The sequence below is a fragment of the Pecten maximus genome, chromosome 6 (assembly GCF_902652985.1).
Source record: "Pecten maximus chromosome 6, xPecMax1.1, whole genome shotgun sequence".
NCBI classification, from domain to species: Eukaryota; Metazoa; Mollusca; class Bivalvia; order Pectinida; family Pectinidae; genus Pecten; species Pecten maximus.
The window spans coordinates 34664028-34682841 of NC_047020.1; the positions used below are offsets into that span (position 1 = coordinate 34664028).

At 34.2% G+C, this 18814-nt stretch overlaps 1 protein-coding gene across 1 annotated transcript in view; it reads right to left on the minus strand.

Moving 5' to 3' along the window:
• The window catches only part of LOC117329628 (inhibitory POU protein-like), a 79463-nt gene that overhangs the window by 26619 nt on the left and 34030 nt on the right, over positions 1–18814 (minus strand). The gene's annotated exons all lie outside the window — the stretch shown is intronic.

Consider the following 18814-nt stretch of genomic DNA (forward strand, 5'->3'; position numbering starts at 1 on the left):
AGCCACGCAAAAATTTGAAACTCCGCAATCATGTCCATCAGTTTTTTCCGCACTGAGATTTTTCTATTTCCCAACCTTATATTTACTTGAAGTTTTAAATAAATGATGACACCAAGCATAAATAGATGATGAACCGGCAGCGCTATTTTCTGCAATAACCACCTGTTGGACAAGGGCCGCCGACTACAACCTAAATTATACGTAGTTTAAATTTTATTCTTTTCATTCATGCATCTTAAATCTCATCGTCTAACCGACTTTAAAGGAGTTTGCTTTTGAAACAGCGTTTTGCCGGGGACTAAACATTTTTTGTTTGTTTGTTTTTGTTTTGTTTGTCTTTTATAAATATTGTTTCAAAATGAAACATTTCAGCCTCTTGTTAAGTATTTGTAGTAGTGAGAAGATAATGACACCGAGTATAATTGAGAACAGTTGCATTGTCTGTTTGACCCTATGACTTATTTAAAAACGTCAATCATATGAGAATGGTCAGACTGACCACGTGTGTAGTTATATTACTGTATGTTCGGTTACCGTCCGTGACTAACTTGAATACATTAATATAATATAAAACAATGCTGAAATAGGTTCAGTTACTGTATCAGAAGCGATTATGCCCCTACTTGCCAGAAAAGTAATGAGACATTTTAGTTAAAGTATGATAAATTCATTAAATTATTATATAAGCTTTTTTTTTCTCTATTTGATCACCTAAAGGAGGTCACAGGGATTTCTTTATAGTGGTAATATAGCTTCCATACATAGCACTATTGTGACGTCATTAATATATGACATCACGCTATTGTCCCGGTGATTAAACTGATGTATCCTACCATCACTTATCGCTATCTATATTGCAAGTATTAACAGAATCTAACAATCATTTTCATATAATTATGATTTTCATTATTTTTATAATGGTACCGATGAAATTAATTTACGCGAGTAATAAATTCAACATTACAGGGTGTGACATCCTCTAGTTCTATATATGGAGGTTAAGATTTCATCAAGTTGAAAATTTTGATATTTCACTGGAAAGATGCAAAAAATACATTTAGTTTATTACGATATATTACGACAAAGCAGCTGTAATCAAACAAATTAGAATTTTGCTATAAATAAAAAAATATATTGTTGTTTTCTCGTATCAAAAATCAGGTTATCTTTAAATTCCAGTAAAGCGAATTTAAAGGAAAAAAAGTAACAAAGACTGAACATGTGAGTCAAGTGATGCGTGACGCCATTTCAGGCTAACCAATAACAGGTGTCAAGCTGATGATACTTCCAAATGCCTCCATCTAAAATCTGTCAACTGGAACTGTTGTATATTATAAATAGTTTTCTTTCTCTTATATATCTGTATAACCAACACTTGTGGGAAATTATTTTTAGCTGGAATACATTATTTGATTTACCGTTTTATTGTTTTCCGGAAATTTTCAATTTTCTTAATTTGCTTTAGAAATAGTTTTGGTAAATCGTGACTGTAGAAGTGGCCACAGGGACTCGACACAAATGTCCAACTCAACTCAAGTTTCATATACACTTATGTAGAGCGTGAGAATTTGTCCAGGTCCCTGTGGAACTGACCATTTCCTTGCGTATGCCATAGTGCTTTCGTTATGACAGTAGTAAGAATTACTTTCAGGTTAAAATATTAAAAGTAAAAACGTATGTATGGCATATTTCACAAGCTAAATACGTATGCTATACTGATATAATTACCCATAATATCTGATAAACGAATACGGCTATGACGTCATATTATGACCTGTAGACTAGGTTACAGTGAGGTCAAGCTCTCGTATGACAGTGAAAGAGAAATGGTAATATACTTGTCGAAACGGACACCGGATATCCCGGAACCGTACAACAGCGATGAAACTGATACTTTATCAATAATACATTGGATGTTTTTACCCTGGTTTGAGTATGGTGTTCCGTCGGATGTGTATACACATATCAACGTTTTCCATCATTATTTTTTGTAATGATAATCGATATCCGATTTAATATACAACGCGACATCAACGCAGAAAAATATCAAAATAATAATAAAATTTTTTTAATAAAAATACAGAATAAAATAAAACAAATAAATAGATGAAAAATTAGATAAATAAAGAATAAAATAAACACATGAAATAGATATGAAAATAAAATAAACTGTAAACTTGTCAAACATATCCTTAACACGTGCAATTAAAATGTCTAGACTCTGGACTTTGTTTCTCTAAATCAAAAAAACAAGTTTATAGGATATATAAACTCTAGTGTAGTGTTGTTAACAGCCGAGCGCACACTTTTTTTAACGTCGGTAAATAAATCTCGACAGGGTAGAATATGGCGGACAACGTTGTGTGATATTCGGGTTGGCTAGGTCTCCCCGTTTTTTAAAGACACTATAATTACTGGCGCGTGTTGTAATCATCCAAACGAAAAATAATATGACTGGATTCAGTGATGCGTGACCGACGAAAAAGTTATAGGTATTGAAAAATGATAAAATTTTACAACAACCTTCTTTACACGTGACGAGGCTGGTTAGTTCATCTTCAACAATACTGATGTTCAATTATACCGATTTATCGACAAACAAACAGAAAAAAACACAGACGAAGGAAAAAATATATGTTTAGATTAAAAACAGGTCTTACTAGTATGAATGATGATTTTACACTAAACATTTCAAAATTCAGTTAAACGAATCAATCTGAAGTAGTGTTTGGGATATGGTAGGTAGATAGCGGGTTACCTAGGTCGTGTGATGTCGAAGAAGGAACGAGAATGGTGTATGTATAATTAATGGAGGTACACCTCGTCACGGAACTCTCCGGTGTGGTGGGCTACCTCCAATGATACACTGTCGGTAGTGGATAACGTTCTTTGTTTTATCAGTCTCTCACGTGTTTTTTTTTTACTACACGTTAACTTTTGTCTTGTGTCAATTTAAAACTAAAGAATTAAATAAAAAAAAAGTAAAACAGTTTCTTTGATTATTTTCTTTGAATTTTGATGAATTACAAAAATAGAAGAAAAATCCTTTGCTTTTGTAATTAGATATTTATACATGCTGCATTTGAAGCTGTATTTGTAGCTGTTCTTCTTACAAAATCATATTTTTCTCCATCTCTGATTGATTGACTAAAATAGTGCCACATGATTCCCGATATAAAGTCATATTGACCGGCCGTGCAAAAAAAGCTGGTAGAAATGCTGGGAACTCCCTCCCCTCCCCTCCTAAAAATAGATTAATTAAGAATTTCTTCCCCTTGGTATTGCATTTTAATGTAATATTTTACTTTTGATTGTGTAGAGTTTTATTAAAAGATAAAATGAATTATTTACAAATGCTTCACATATTCTCTATCATTACATATACAAACTTCGTCCTCGGTTATTATTTTTTCAGGTTAATAAAACCATGTATGAACCTTATCAAAAGGCTATAATTGTAAATTATACTGTATGTATACATGCATACAGTATATATGTGTGTGTATATATGCTGACATGATCCTGGATATTGTGATGACGAGAGATTCAGAACAAAAAAAAAAACGAAAACAAACAAACAAACAAACAATAATTTAAAAAAAAAAAATACAATAACAATAACAAAACACAAACAAGATTATATCCAAACTGTATTTATGTATTGTATTCTATTTACGCATTATAAATATGTGTGCATTTGCCTTTAATATTTTTGCGTATACAAAATCGATAATTTATGAAAATAAGAAATGCCAGTTTTTTCCTGCTGATAAGAAAAATGAGTAAAGATTGGCAACAGTAATAAAGGATGATAAAAGAAACAAATTTAACAAATATTTAAACATAACGATAAATTCGTTTTTCTTAAATAAATAAAAAGTCATTTCGAATGTATTACTACTGATTAATCATTTCTGTTTTAAGAAAAAACACACACACACACACACACACACCGTGTAAGTTGCATTAAGAGACAGCTGGGCAATGCTATCTTCACTATGCTGTGGTTTCTTGTATCTGCTCTCAGCCTACCCCAGCATCAATTAAGTACCTATTAAATTTCCATTTACGTTCATTTACGATTTATCTATAAATCACCGATCTACTTGCGAGTTTTTGCCCCAAGGAATTCCATATATATCTACCAATCAAATTACAGATAATGTAATTTCTCCGTCCATGGTGACATGTCGTCATTTCTCGGACAGACTGACAGCCTGACATTTCATTAACTAATCGATTCATTGATAACGTGTCAGTATATTCAATCATTTATTAATTAATTCATTCATCATTATTCTTAGACTGTACTCATAATTTCTGAGGAAAAAGATATAGTCCTTGATGCGAACGATGCTGATCTGTAGAATCATGGCACGTGAGAGATCGTGTTTGACCGAAGCGACGATTCATTCGTTAAAACTCGACTGATTCCGTAACAGCTTCAGTAACGAAATCATCCGAGTTTTGCCGATGTCAACGATGTCAAATAAATATTTTTTTTATATATTCATAATTTGTATATTTTAGAATAAAGTTGTAAATGTAATTGTAAATGTATTACATCAGACAAAGACTCATTGGGTCAATGTTGTCCATTGTTTCAGGAAACGAAATTCACAAACCGCATTTTGAGTTCTGCTTAATTTGTCTTTCCGCTTCCGGTCACATATTTCCGTCCACCCGAAAAAAAGTGGGCTTTAGTTCATGTAAAGAAGATAGGATTAGTCAACGGGCACCTTTGAAGTGTCTTTCCGTAAATTGGGCAAAGAAACATGGCACTTATCTCTACAACTGTTGTATGATGACCGGGTCGTTTTATTTCTTATAAGATGTTGGTGGTCATTTCAGCTTGGCTCTAAATATAGCAAAATCTTATAGCAAGTCAGTAAAGCATGACCTCTGCGAGAACCGATAAGTTAAGTATGAGGATGAATTTGAATATGCATATACATAAATGAGAATATTACATATACATGCAGTAAATAAACGTTTGAATTTACATACATTTCATTGCATAAATATAACACAAAAGAGATAAGTCGCAAGTTATCATAACTTATTTCAATGCCCACTCTATATATAGTGTATCTTCTTAAAACTTAGCAATAGCCTAATGATAGTCAGCAGATAAGATTTTAAGATACTAACTAAATAGAGGAGAAAACGAATAGGCAAATGGAAAAAAAACGTAAGATAGGTAAAATAGAAATGTTAAGGTCCTGATGACCAAATCTTAATTCAATTCATGAAGTAGGTCAGACTGCAATTAAAACACATCGGCTAAACGGCCATTTGTAAGATGATATAATAAGTTAGATTAGATTAAATTAAATTAGATTGACCGTGACTGGAGTTTTTTGTTCAAAGTAAAACGATACAATTATTAACAGCAATATATTGGAATTCAACACATATTTCCGGGTCGCGACCTCTTACTGATTTGTTTTCATCTAAAAATCTAATTCTTCTATTTGCATTTTGGAATATTTAGTAAGCTAATCCATTAGAAAATAAAGTAAAAATATAGTTGTGATAGCTCGAATCAGTTGTCGACTTTATAGTGCTACCTCACTGAAGTACACTGCCGAAGACACCCAGCAGGACAACCCATCCTGTCACATTATGCTGACAACTGGCGAATCAGTCGTCCCACTCCCTAAAATGCTGAGCGTTAAGCAGGAGTATAGCAACTACCATTTTTAAAGACTCTGGTATGTCCCGGTCAGGGGATAGAACCCAAAGCCTTCCTCACAGTGGCGAACGCTCAACTAAAGGCCAGAAGTGAAGCAGTGTCAACGGAGATATTAGGAACAAGAAAGTTCTTTAGAAAGGGGAGAGCAGATAAGATCCCTAATTTAGTCGCCTGCTTTTGGACCCTACAATGGGGACAACAGGTATAATTCCTACGACCTACCTGCGAGACAGGCTTGTTTATGTGTTAAGATATTCAAAGTGTACTGACAAAACGGATCAGTCACAACCACCCCCATTTTGGACGATTTGAAGCGCAGAAGTATCGAAACAAAAATATTAATAAAAAAAAAACCCCAAAAAACATACCTACATTAATTGTATTCCCATATGTATATGAACGGTAACATTTAAGGATCGGCTGCATGCTTTACCAATAAAGCGACAAGAAGAGACAAAATTAAGTGACCCACCAAGAAAAAACCCTTCATTACTTAAATTATATATTGTATTTATTTATCGATACGGTCCAGATAACGGATAAAAAGCTACATCTGTTATATTTCCAGAGCAACCTGGCCATTTCTAAAAAAAAGAATTCCCGTTGAATGTCATATATGTTTCACTTATGTTAGGATTATGATATTTTCGTAAGTGCGAACAGCGAAGTTTGGTTTTTGACGTATTATAATGACGTTACGTTTCGGCGTTATTAACCTCAATGCAAATTTAACGATTTCTGCTTAACTTGTTATTTTTTATTTTATCTTTTTATCATTATCTTTTTTTGTTTTGTTTTTTGTTTTTTGTTTGTTTTTTGTTTTTGTTTTGCATGCATGTGTATCTATACTTAAAATCGTAGTAGATATACATTTGCATCTTAATAAAAAAAAAAAAAAAAAAACGAAGAAAAATCGATGCGGCGAATAGGGAAAACCATTCTGATTGGTCAATCCAGAATCACATTTGTATCATCACTAGTCAAATAGAAAATTCCCGAAATTTCACTGGTAAATTGCTATTAATAAACTCCGACAACAAAATTTCAGATACACAATTTCCGGATTTTATCGCGTCTTGTGTTTTTGTTACACACGCCACTACCGGATATGTGGAGTGTCTGGATTAGTTGGAAAACACAAAGCCCGACAATAAACAACCTCAATATAAATTAATTTGATATTAAATGCAGTTGACGCGCCAATTATTGCACGCGACAACCCACGCCGTTGTCATATCATGTCACGTGCTGTAAGACGCGTGCCGTCAGGTGTCTATATATAGACAGTCACGTGCTAACACCTCGACCACGTGTCACGTGATTTAAAGCATCGTAATGTGTGTTGTGTAAACTGGGAATCGATACTTAGCACGTGCGGTGCGTTCTATTGTAAAAGAACAATTTGAGATTACAAGTGATTTCATAACTTTAAATCGTCGGTTTATTGTTTTTTAAACTATAGTGACATGTCGGATTCTCGCCCCTTTGTTCTGATATTTTAATCCTGTAGGGAAAGGATTGTTGGAGTTGTAGTCGCTAACGAAGGGAAGCAGAACAAAATATTTGCCAATGTATAGCGGTATAAGAAGGATGTTGTCCATATTGTATCCTGTATACTCATGGCAGAAATAATTCAAATCACAATAGACATATTTATGTCAACTAACGCCATTGCAATGGCGGCTGAAACAAATGCATGACGATAGATGGGAATTCTTTAGAATTAAAGAATTGCACGAAAACATTTTTATCTAGACAGAATGGAACAGCGAAAACGGAACTGCTTTTACAGTTTAAGGTATTGAACCGTTTTAACGGAGTGTTATATCATAAACAAACCACACTTGTTTCGTGTATTTATATCTAACCGCAGACATCTTTATGTGCGGACAATAAAAACGTATCACGTCATGTTTTTTTTTCGTTCTGCTTTGATTATTGAGAAAACCCAATCTGTTTGACTATCATGTATGAAAAGTTAATTGGATAATTAATCGACTTTAGCCGCAGGTAAATATTCGTACGATTTGTGAAATCTTTGAACTTCATATTTCATTGCCGTGTCGTTAATGGCCATATTGCACAGAATTCCAGTTCAAAGTTTTGTTTTCAAAATTATCTTGGTAAGAATCTTCCGGATTCGTTTTTCTAACTAGTATAAACGTTTTAACTTCCGATCGAGGTAAACAGGGTACAATGTGACGTAAAAGTACTTGGAACCACAGATATTGAGTATAATGCCCTATCGTAGCACGCTGGTAACAAAACAACATTTCTAACATATTTTTTTTTTAAATCGGGAAATCGGTGCAAAGTATTTGACAGCTAGGAATGGTTTGGACATTATGAGATCGATCGAAACAGTCTCTACCAAGAGTTAATGCCCCTGGTACTCAGCCAGTCAGTGGGTTACGGAACCCGGATAGTAATGTACTCTAAGCTGATGAGCTAATTAGCTCAAAGTAATAAAGAACTTGAACTTGAACTTGTGTAATGTTTGGGAATTGAAGATCGAGGTGTGGTCAAAGGCCTACATCTCATAGTCGAGCGTTCATACTGTATATACAACAATACAGTGTATAGGAGAGCAGGTAGGACGTGGGGGATGTACATGCTGTCCCGTGAGAAGTGATAAAATATTTTCATGTCTTCACCTTATCATTTTTTTCTTTCTTCCTTCACACTTACATTTTGCTATTGAATTCGTCTTTGTCGGACAAACAAGGGGCTCTATCCACTGTCTTGACAAGCACTAAACTAAAATCATTGAAATATATCTGATATTGCTGATTGACACTCGGCGCTGAAATTGTTAGCAATAAGGAATGTGCTCATTTCTGTGTCAGTATATCGAACCAGCATAGATGCCATGCCAATATGCCTGTTTCAGGAATTTTCAGTGAAAAGCTGTAAGGTTCAAAGCGAATAACTTTCTGACTGGAATGGTAGGACGGAAGATGGACAAAGATGAGTGCCAATTGCTAGTTCTAGCCGCAGCCTGGTCGAACTACAGTGCATTTCATAACTCCTTCCCTTATCAGATTTGGTGCCGTGACCAGGATATCAAATATACTGAATCTGTATGGCATGTACTACATGGAATTACTAGTATAAACAGCATAACGTATACCCGTATTATATAAGGTATAGCATACAACGAATCAAATGTAACAGTTAATAAGTTGTATAACAATACAATGTACTATGTGTATTTCAAGAAATTTACGATCTGATTAAAACAATCTGTTGATGGCTTCGTTTACTAACACATGAATGAAGCGAGGAACACATCTTTTTATCGATAAAATCTATTTATGAAATATTCAACAAATTGCATACACATATGCCATATAAAAATACCAGCTAAGAAATATATAACTAGAACGATATGGAATATATTACAAATACTATCTAATATATTCCTATACATGTAATATACACGTATATGTATTTTTTAAACAAATAACATATTAAGTATCAAATATTACCTGTAAATAAAACAATAATAAAAAAAAAAAAAGTAATTTATTACGATCATGTATACATGTATATACTATGTAACTTATAACCGCGGTGGCCGAGTAAATAAGGTGTCCGGACACTTTATCACTAGCCCTCCACCTGTGGGTTGCGAGTTCGAAACCCACATGGGACAGTTGCCAGGTACTGACTGTAGGCCGGTGGTTTTTCTCCGGGTACTCCGGCTTTCCTCTACCTCCAAAACCTGGCACGTCCTTAAAGGACCCTGGCTGTTAATAGGACGTTAAACAAAATAAACCAAACCAAAGTAACTTATTATATAAAATACATGCACAAATGACTATTCTATATAATAAATACAAGTGTATATATGTAATGTTATCTATGTATTACACATTATAATATTCTGATACTATAAATACATGTATATAACGGTACTCTAACAGACACTATCTCTACCCTAACAATCTGCTACTGCGACTATAAACCATCCGGGCCCCTGGCCATATGTTTGACAATCAGTCCAATTCGAGGACTAATTTAGTCCACACGATGTCTGTCCTCCATACAATTCCGCCTTAATTAAATTCTCTACCTGACTTTCGATCTGTCTGATTAGATTGGTCTTTTTAATTTGGCTACCTGTCGTTGATTACAGGTAAAAACAGGTGAGTTAGAGCATCTGGGCGGTAAATGACTTGTCGGACACGTAAAACACAGATTTGAATGTAGTGAGGATAACTATATAAACATCAGTCTGAATAATTGCTGGAGGGCGACATAGTGAATTAAGGATGGGAGAGGGTAGTTATACGTTCTTTCAGACAGGTGGATATTGTACATGTACTTGTATGATTCGAAAGAAGAAAATGTATTTCCTGCAAAATCTTGAAATAAGCCGGTCTCGAAAATAAGTGGACTTTGACGAGAAATGATTTTGGAATAAGCCGATCTCGAAAATAAGCTACAAATCACTCTATCTTGAAAGTCAGTATAGAAAATAAGCCAAGGAATTATTCGATTATCTTGAAGACATTCTGGAAAATAAGCCTTTGGAATGAGTCTATCTAAAAAATAAGCTACAAATTTCTAAATCTTGAAATAAGTTAGTCTAGGAAATAAGTCAAGGAATGATCCGATCTCGCAAATAAGCTACACATTTCTTTATCTTGAAATAAGTCAGTCTGGAAAATAAGCCATGTTTTTCTCCAAAAATATCTTGCAAGAAGCCGGTTTGGAAAATAGTCATTTGATTCGTTGAAGAGAAAACTATCTTGAAATAAGATGGTATTGAAATTAAGCCAATGGTTACTTGAAAGATATCATCTGAAAATAAGTCAGTGTCGAAAATAAGCAATGGATTCCTTGATGGGAAAATAGGACGGTCTTGAAAATAAGCAGGTGTCGAAGGTCATGAAAGACTGTAATCCGTGGCTTATTTCTTTTAAGCTTTTTATGTTATGCAAAGTCATCTGGGTAATAACAACTCACTCTACTTAAAACAATTGGTAAAAATGACAACATATGATGTCAATTGATTCATAATTTATTTATCTTGGAAAATTAAAGAAAAAAAATTAGAGTGCCAGTGTCGATTTGTCAAAGAACATTCTTGCGAATAAAATAAAAATAAAATTAGAAGCTGAACTAGAAGCTAACTTGTGGTTTATTATTGAATTTATGAGTTTTAATTTCTGTTTTTCTCAATACATTTCAATTTTGAACAAGTGAAAGTATTGTGGTTTACTTGGCAGACAAATATAATTATTATAAAGAATAAGTTCATTGTCGACACATGCGTACTGAAAACCTGTCGATGGAGCACAAAAGAATGAATAACAATTATTTGTACGCTGTCTAGCATAATTTCATTAGAGACTTTGATGTACAATGAAAAGAAAATTAAAAAATAAAGGATAGTCGTATAAATCGTGACGTCATGCAGAAGAGGAGGATAGGTCGAGTTGTGCATGCTGTGTAGATTAAAACAAAAACCATAATTCCGTATTTTCGTTTGTCAATTCCTTGCGGTATTTGTTTAATAATCTGACCCCAGAGAATGTTCATAGTAACAGACCACCTCGATCGTCCCTGGTGATAAAATATACACTTTAAAGGGTTTTAATCTTGGGTTCAAAGAAAACTTAAAGTACCCGTGCTTCTGGTTAGTTTTTTTTAAACCTAAAAATCAATTCTGATTAGAAAACTTTTAGGAACAAACACATCCAGCCACGCAATGCAAAGTTCACAGGGGTTAAACACAGGATAAAAAAAAAACTATTGACTTTTGACAATTTAAGAGCAATTAAAGAATTTAACTTTTATTTTATAGAAGTAAAGGAAAACATCTTAACACAATTAAGAGCCTAGCTATCTACTGATCAGGGAAGACTATGTCGGGATACATGTACTAACGAACAATAGCATGTGTCTAGACTTTTATGACGTCATATCCCACACCACGAAAATACTTACGTTCAAATATTAAAATGAATTGCGAGAAAAATACAATGTGAGGAAATTTAGCCTTAAAAACATTACAATGACCCGTTTAACAGACCCGTTCAAGAATTAAAAACTCTTTCTGCCATTTTCAGATTTTTGATCTTTATGAAAACATAAATTGTATCTAAAGTGTTTTAATATTAATCAGTTACATTATTGTTGAAATGAAATCGAAAACAGATTAAGATTTTTGTGGGTTTGATTAAACTATCAAAAACTTAAGACATACCACATATGCATTTTACCATTACCAATTACAAATATATTCATCGAAGATTTTGAAAAAAAAGGTAATACGTCTCACAGCTTCTGCTAAAATCTTGCAGCTTATCATTATAAATAGAAAACACGAAAAAAGGGACAACGAACTATGGGTTATCTTTCAAAATATCGCAAATATTCAAATTGCCAATATTTCCCACTTGTTAGCATTTTTCTTATTTAATGGAGATCAACTTGAAAATTAATGACGTTGAATGAACGCGGACATCTCTCAAACAGTTACCAAAATACTTATATAACCAGAGAATTGACGGCATATATTTCATAAACAGCAGAGAGTTCTGTTCCTCCCAACAGACCTTTGCTGATTTTATTATGAATCCGGTGTGCCGCGTCCCTTCCACGGACCTCTCTACTACACGCAGTCAGTCCAGTTATACTAGACCAGATTGTCCAGTATTTAATCTGACATAAATCTCCCCGTTTTTTTTAGGGTAGAGGTCTTATCTATCGCCAGATCTTCTGATTAACTTCGCGAGGGAGCGCACGTACATTACTCGGCAAAACTCGCGTGATAAAATGTGATGAAAGTTCAAGACGGCAGGCAATAGAATCAGAGCAGAAATTACCTAAAACAAGCTAGGAATTGATTAGTTCTCGTAATACGGTGTCGAAAGACTCTTTAGAAATAGGGAAAATGATTAAACAAGCGAGAAGTTGAAGTTTAATTAACGTTTGTATACGAGGGTCATTTCCAAAAGTCAAACCAACCAGCTAGTCACGTAATTTGTTTCGGCTTTAGCCGACTATAGGCTCACAGGTACAAATGAAAGGGTAAAACAAAGACGGTCCAGCAATCCGGATTCGATTAAATTAGGGAACGGATACGATAGGTTACTTTCAACATGTTCATAAACTCGTCATATCTCAATCTTTATGAGTGATTTTTGTGAAGTGCATTATCATTCATTAATTTTCTGTTCAAGGAAAACTCCAATAAAAGATTGTTTAATACTAATTTGATATTGATTGTATCGATATTTCTAAGGCGGCGCAGATAGAATAACTACAGTCAAACAGATAACAGTAGAAACCCATTGATTGGTGAAGATAGCCACTCCTCAGTCGAGAGCAACTGTCGTTTGACCTGTATAAATAGCCCAGTTCTCATGTTACACTGCAATTCCTCGATATCTTTTTAGGATAACGATCGAGACAACAATGGTAAAAATAGCTTTAAATCATCATATATTATCTTACTTCTTTAATTAATATTACGGTATAAAGTTTTATGTTTCTTTTTCTTCTATATATTTTTTTCTCTCTCAAAATCATACAACAAGTTGTATTATTTTGAGAAATTTCAAATTCTTTCAATATGAATTCTCGCTCATGTTGGCTAGTTTCTGGATAATTCTCCAAAACATCAGTGTTTTATTTTTAGGCCAGAAAGTTTACTTATTATTAAAGTTTAATTGTACAGAAAGCGAAGAAAAATGTTAATTGATGAAAAAGATCATAAGTGCAATTAACAGTGCAAAAGAAGGTTAATTAAACTAGCATTAATTAATTCTCCGAAAACTGAACGTGTCAATAGTAATATCACCAACTGAACCTGTAGAGCTCTTGTGGTGTACGATTTCCATTTCCATCTTTGTCCTGGAACTCAAAGTGGACCTTCGAGTGGAACGGAGAGATAAAGTCAAACATACATATATTATTTACAAGCGCTTATATGATACGGATCATAGCGCTTTATACTGCTTACTTTGAATGTTTGACTTGTATGTATTGATGACCTATATCCGATAAAAAATCCAAAGTCCACGATTGTTTAATTATTTAACGGAACTCTTAGAAAAACATAGTTGTCTACTAAAAGATCCATTTCTACAAATGGTGTGCAGTCCATTTTTGGCGAAGTTGGGGAATAAAACTAAAACGTTCCGAAGAATTTGTGTAAATTTTTCATGACACGATCCTTTTGGGCCCATAACATATGAAACAAATGTCATCAATGGTGTCTATTTTGATATCTGAGGAGGAAAAAACTAAAGAGGGAAACACAATTGTTTATAGTTCATACTCAGTATCGAGTCAGCGAGACCCAACCAGAATCCCCAATTCAACGTATCTATCTTAGCTCAAATATCTGCTATCAAATGATCTAAGGTTGTAAATCTTTTGAATTGATAACAGACTCGCATTTCAATCATAACCGTTCATAATTATGATAATAGAGCAAGTGAATCTATTTCAGTTACAAGAATATTGTTCCAGCTTAAGCAAAATATTAATGGTCCATTTCCACGATCGGATATGGAAAGATATGGAGTAACCTGTCACACCACGTGGGTTTTCTCCGGATATTACGGATTCTTCCCACAGTGAGATCTTTCGCGTCTTCCCATCCGGATGAAACAGAACAAAACAAAACAATGAATAAATAAATAAATAAATAAATAAGTAAATAAAAAACAAAAACAAAACAAAAAAACTCGTAAATTTATTGAATTGAATTGAAATAAAAAAGAAATTAGGATGACTGCATGTGAAAAAAGAATGACGGCAGAAGTCACGCGGTCATGGTAACCAGACTGGTGATTAAAATAAAGAAATATCAACAAGTTACATAATGTAGTCATGGAAAAGTCGGTCTTTATGTACAGTGGTCAGTAGACTGTCCATGCAGTGGTCAATAATGGCATTGTCCATTTTTACACACTTGTACATTAGATAGAAATGACTGTCCTAGCTGAGAAGTTGGTCCCTCTGACCGACCTCCCCTATCTTCGGCTCCGTGTCTTGATTGCCTACAAGCGTGTGTGTGATTAAGATCAATCAGTCTTGCAGTTTACCCCATTAGCTTTAATATTTTAACATTCTCAGAGTTTTCTTTTGAAACAAGTTCTACTGAAGTCAACCAAGGATTAAACTTAGAGATTTTTTTTTTACATTCACTGTTTTTACACACAAGATTAAAAAGTGTGTGTTTGTTTGACAGACAGTGGATATATAATTTACGTATACCACACGCATCCAGGATCCTGGCCCAAACACAACCTGGTTAAATAGCGAAAACTCGTGTCAGTTCTACAACTGTAACAGTTTAATGACTATTGTTAAATAAAAATCTGTTTTATTCCGAGTTAATACAACTCTGTACAAAATCAGTTATCGACAGGATTATATTACAGTCGTATGCAGACTGAATGAAAATAGTACATTAATTTGTTGTTTTAACGAAAAAAAAAAAAAATTAAAACTTGGGGTATTTACCGCAGTATAATGAAAGTTGTTTTACTTTGTAATGGAAATAAGGTACAGATATGTAAATGATTTTGACAGTCATAGACTTTAAGACTATTGTGTGTTAAAAACAATGGCTTTAAAGGTTTTTAATTGTGGTTCTTGACCGTCATTCAACCAAAATTACGTAACGATATAAAATCTATGTTTGATTAGATTTGGTTGATTAAGTTTCTAAATTCCGTTGGTATTATTTTGTGTCCTTTGACGGTTGGTATGGTGTAAAATCTGTTATCATCGGGAACGTCTGGATTCTCCTCGAAACAGTGTAAACAAATGTACAAACACATCTCGGGGTAGCGTTGGACCATGTGAAAATTTGCCACAAGGAGAGAAATGTATTTGGCATTGTGTTACCTGGATGATATTGTATACCTCCAATTAATCAGAAGGTCGCTTGTTGATTAAGTCTATAAAGTAACCTTTACTGGGGTAATTTACGAAACAATGGCCCGATCCCAACCCTGGCCAGCTACACACACGGTAACAAGCCAGCGACACGCTACGTCGGCGGTTATTGGCATATGGTCAGGTGTCGATATACAGGTGTGTTCATCAGGTAAATTGACAGGTAAAAATCAATCCCAATTTTGGTCAATATATACATGTATGTGTATATATATACCTAGGATCAGATGCATCCCACAGGTATCACCCTCCCTACAGCTTCCTCAGCTTTCTTAGCTGACACGAGACAAGCCCACCTGCCCATGCCACACATGGCTTGAGGACACGATAAAATCAGATATAACTGGCATGTCATTCGGATAGCGTCGGGCCTAATTCGTGTACAGTATGTGGAGGTATGTCGAGAACTAAGGACAGGTTATTGACACACTGGTCAGTTCGGAGTCTGCGAGGTTAACGGATACTTCGAACTTCGAACCATCCCATTCCGTGTCTGACCGACCATGTCGTCACGGACATATAGATAGGAATGTAAGTGCCCATATATAGGCATACGCTTGCAGTATATGCCATGAAGCTGTACATTCCGCCTGACCTTGTACATATTGGAGAATAATTTTGCAACCAAATCCGCGATATCGATAGATCATAATGGACGATTTATGTGTGGTGGTTTGAGAAAATTTGAAACAGATTGTAACATTTTGACATTTATGTGCGACTTTGGTTCCATAATTTGTTTCAAATCGTGAAGAAAATATATTTGGCATATTTTGGTTGTGCATTTTTGTGTCCTCTACATCTGCAGCAGGGAAATTGTAGAGATCCCCTCGGATATCCATCCCCTATTAAATTACAATGTGGGTGGGATCTTTCGCTTCTTCCATAGAATAATTTCCCCTCTGTTTTCTCGAAACTCCTTTGCTTTCATAAAAGAAATGATTCTGAGAATAAAATAAATATATTATGAGATATTCTTTCACTTAAACATTTTTTTCTATATGACATCAGAATAAAAAACGAATACTTAGTAAATATAAATAAATAAATAAATAAATAACCTGAAACTCAGTCCCAGTTACTCCAGAGCTGTTTTTCCCCTAACACCCGTCGTCATATTTTGAAATAAAACACCACAGTGCATTAATAAAATGGGGAAAATGTCAATGCTTCCCTAAACACCAATCCTATATGATATATAACTTCGTCCAGATAACACTGTACACTTTCTGGACTATTACCAATATAAACATGAGTGTAATCTACTTGAATCACAGTTGAACGGCGATCTCTTAAAAAAAATATTTCAGTAGAAATTAAAATGCTGTTTTGTTGTTATGGAGGGTTTGTATGTAATTGCGAACGTTAAAATCTCCAGCTAATAAACAGAAATATTGACAAGCATTGTGAATATACCCGCCGTATGACCAGAAGGATATTGTCAACACAAATCAACATACACAGTCACGAGGATGCGCAATATATCAAATGCGATCAAGTCGTTAATTATTAATATATCCGTAATCAATTTCTCTCTGATTTTGACGACTAGCACGTGAATTCTGCACTTTTATTACAACTTGTGATTGACACGTGATTTTAAAAAAGAGGTTAGGTAATCTAGCTTTGCTTGACGTAACAGCTATTTGTTGTGTCCAGTCGATTTCTGTAAGCGTATAAGGCTAATAGTATTTGTCCAGTTTACTTCATTTAAAAGGTAAATCATTTTTCTACCTTTTTAGATAAAGGTAAAAACTCTGACTAATTTGTTATTTGTTAGTATGTTAACTTCTTTGAAACAGTTAAGGTCATATGAAGACGATATCCAGAGATGACAGGGTCAAACAAAGACAATTTTATCTGGACACTCATGGTTATTCGATATAGTACTGTATATTGTACCCACACTAACTCCTGTTTCGTTTGTATTGTTGAATGTCCTATCACAGTTATGGTCATTTAAGGACGGCCTCCTCTGAGTGTGCGAGATAGATACCGCACGGTGAAGTGTATGTGTGTGTTTTGGGTAAGCTGTGGAATGTTCGTGTTTGTCTTCTTGTGATAGCGCGGAACTGGTGCCGATTTTTTTTTAGAGCTAACTAACTGTCGAAAACATCCAGCAGGACACCCCATCCAGTCACATTATAAAAGAACCAGTCGTCCCACCCCAAAATGCTGAACGTTAACAGAGACATATATGAAATATCAATCTCTGGCGCTAAACAGGGGCAGCAATTACCAATATATAGACTCTGGTACATCTCGGCTGGGGATAAGACCAAAATTCTTCCCCAAAGGGGCGAACATTTGACATAAAGGCCAAACATGATCGAAGCATTGTCAAAGGAGGCATAATGAAGCATGCATATAGCACATACGTTCACTTGGCGTATTCTGATAGGCTGTCCTTTAATAACCCTGCTTTTGATAGGGCGTTAAATAAAATAAAACCAAACCAATCTGATACCTCCTCGAACTTGTAGAATATTATATGACAGCTATAATAGTATTTACATCATCTGAAACAAGATACTAGAACGCATCGTCAACAAAGTCAAGAGCCATCGCTTGAAAAAAATGTCCTTTTTTTCCTTAAAAACTTTATTATCTAAATATTACACCACGAGAATAGCAAATAACATTGCGTGATTGTATCTATGCTTTTAATGTTTACCTGCTAAATCGGCATTATAGCTTTTATCTATAAATCATGCTTGTTACAAAGGTGAACTTCTGAAAACAAGCCAAGCATCGAGTTCGTTTACCCATGTACCAGCTGTTTAATTTGCATGTACAAAATCGATCTTGTGCACTCAGATATGTATTTCTTGTGTTCACTATCATATCACTGTAATGAATCCAGGTGAGAGATGAATTAATTGTTTTAAACATTCTAAATAAATCTTAAAAGAAAAAACATAAACATTGTATTTGATGAGATATACATTTTATTTGTAGAATTTTCATGTTTAATCTTTTTACAGATATTTTGGCAAAGGTAAGTCAACATTGATATTACTACATTGATTGCCCCCTCCTCTTATTTATCGATTTATTTTCATGCATTATATTGACCTGAACATATTATATACATAGCAAACATATATTCAGTTTTATTTATATACATAGTTTACATATATGTGTAGTTTTATTTTTATATACAGTATACATATAAAAAAAAAATAACAAAAAAAC